Below are 2591 nucleotides of genomic sequence, written 5' to 3' on the forward strand. Positions count from 1 at the left end.
ATGGTGCATTTAGCACCATGTAAGACATCGATCACAGGCAAGGAGGCAGCTCTCTTGTTCCTGGATCATGTTTACCGACTACACGGGATGCCCGAGTCCATAGTATCGGACCGGGATCCACGTTTTACGTCTGGTTTTTGGCGACATGTGTTCGAGCTGCTAGGTAGCAAGCTCCACATGTCGACCGCAGATCATCCCCAGACCGATGGCCAAACAGAACGTGCCAATCGGGTCGTGGCGGATGTCTTACGCACTATAGCAACTCCCAAAGAGTGGAGCAAGCAATTGCCCTTTGTGGAGTTCGCTATAAATAACAGTGTCCACGCCAGTACGGGTGAGACACCGTTTTATATTAACGGACTGCGCCATCCTCGGACGCCAGTCTCGTTTGTGCGCAGTCCGAGTCTTAGTGGGGGAGGGCCCCTCACTATGCTCGGTGCGAAAGAGGGAAATAGTTTCGTCAATATGACGATGACCCATGAGGGTATCATCTCAAAGACAGAAACTTGCCCTAGTGACCCTGCCAGTTTAGCAGTGGTCAATAAATCTAAGCCTTATGACCGACCTCACGCCTTATGACCGACCTCTTGGCGGTATCATAGGCGAGTTTGATGCTAATAGGGTGAGCGAGGCTCAACGCTTTCTGGATGAGCGATTAGCCATCACACGAAAGGTCCGTGACGCAATGGCAAGCGCACAGGACAAGCAAAAGGAATATGCGGACCGAAATGGTCGCAAAAATAATGAACGCTTTAAAGTGGGTGGAAAAGTACTATTAAATACTGCTACCCTACCTAAAAATATACTTTCTGTACTACCTGGAGGTACTACGGAGTTGTTGCCGCATTTCATTGGGCCCTTTATGGTGATAGAAGAGGTTGGAGACCTAAATTATAGGCTCACCCTTTCACCATAAATGAAGACGCACCCGTATTTTACGTGGGTTATATGAAACGGTATGTAGACCCAAATGAGGTCACATACCTCCATACGTCTAAGAAGACCGATGGTGACGCCGATTGTGAGTCGAGCGTCGTTCGAGTGAGGGGGGCGGTGAAGGCGAAAAGCTATCGGACCGATGCCTCCCACCACGAACAGGACTTCGAGAGCGAGAGACATCACGCGAGTAACGCGGATCCCTCAGCATTATCCTTTCAAAGAGGTACAAGCGAGTCTTCAGGCGTTCATAACCCTGACGAGCCTTCGCTCGGACATCACAAAGATCCGAGGTAAGTCGCGAGACTTGATCGTCGAGATCCGCAATACGTCGTAAAGCAGCGCTTAACGCCTGTGACTGAAAGGACGAAGGTACGGCAGCCGCGGGTAGGAGGGCGAAATCGCCACTCCTATCGGGCGCCGCCTTTGCTGATGGATGTGGGTGGAAATCAACGCTTTCTTGTTTGAAGGTTACTTGCCTACCGCTTCGGGAGGCAAAGGTATCAGATCCTCGTCCAATGGAAAGGTTGCCCGAAGAGTTTTGACCCTTTGGAACCGATCGATACCCTACGTATTGATGTGCCCGGCTTGGTGGCTGCCTATGAAAAAGAAAACCAGCCTACACAGGTGACCCAAGCGGCGATGAGCACATCAAGGTACCACTCTGAACATCCGAAGCGGATTATATTCAGTTGCATTGAGAAAAGCCATCATCGCCCCCCACGGTGAGATGAAGATATTAATTTCGGTTCCCATCACTGCAACAAGTTACACATTGTTGTTGCAGTCGACATCCTACCTCCAAATCCAGATATCAAGACACCTTCCTCCTTGATATTCAAGTACGCATCCTTTAGCATCGAGTTTACCATACGAGATGGTCTAAACACTCGAGATTTGCGGCGTGCTGAACACACAAATTTCTTGCCTTATCCAAGAAACCAGTACCCTAAGACCAGGTATAGCTCCATGCCATCAAAAAGCTGTAGCGCAAGCTTTTGATATTGTGCATCCTGCATACCCGCAACCTGTGGTCTCGAATTGACGTGCTCAATGTTCGGCATATCCACACCGTGGTGGAAGCCTGGCACCCTAGCCATAAATGTAAGGTTTCCTGTGCCTGTCCTATTTTTGAGATCTTCTTCAACATGGCCTGCTGAATGCCCTCGAACACCAGCTGCGTGGTGTCGTCTGGCTCCAAGTATTTAGCCGACGACGCGTCATTGGTTCCCTCTTGGGGGGAGGGTAGGTTACAAGACCTGGATGTTCATTTCTCCTCCGGCTTCTAGGGCCGAACCAAAAACACTCGAGTCCTTCCGGTGCTTACCGACTTGCTCTCGCTGTGAGACCTCCATCTAATCTATCCGATCAGATAGGTTCCCGAGCATAGCCACCACCTCTTGTCCAGTGCCGCTTTCAAGCACTGCCGATTTTCTTCCAAGTGGTGGTCGTCTACCTCCACGGTAGGTACAGCTTGGTTGGCTGCGCAAACATCACGTTCTATTGAGCTCGTAATTTATTGTAAAAAAGATTATCTGTTACACGTGTAATACGTAAAAAAATATTTTCAGCATAACGTACTCTCATTCGTCAACACTACAACATGCACATCAGTTGCACTACAACTTGACCATGACGAGCTCTACATGGAGACC

Source organism: Bremia lactucae, linkage group LG9, assembly GCF_004359215.1.
Source record: "Bremia lactucae strain SF5 linkage group LG9, whole genome shotgun sequence".
NCBI classification, from domain to species: Eukaryota; Oomycota; class Peronosporomycetes; order Peronosporales; family Peronosporaceae; genus Bremia; species Bremia lactucae.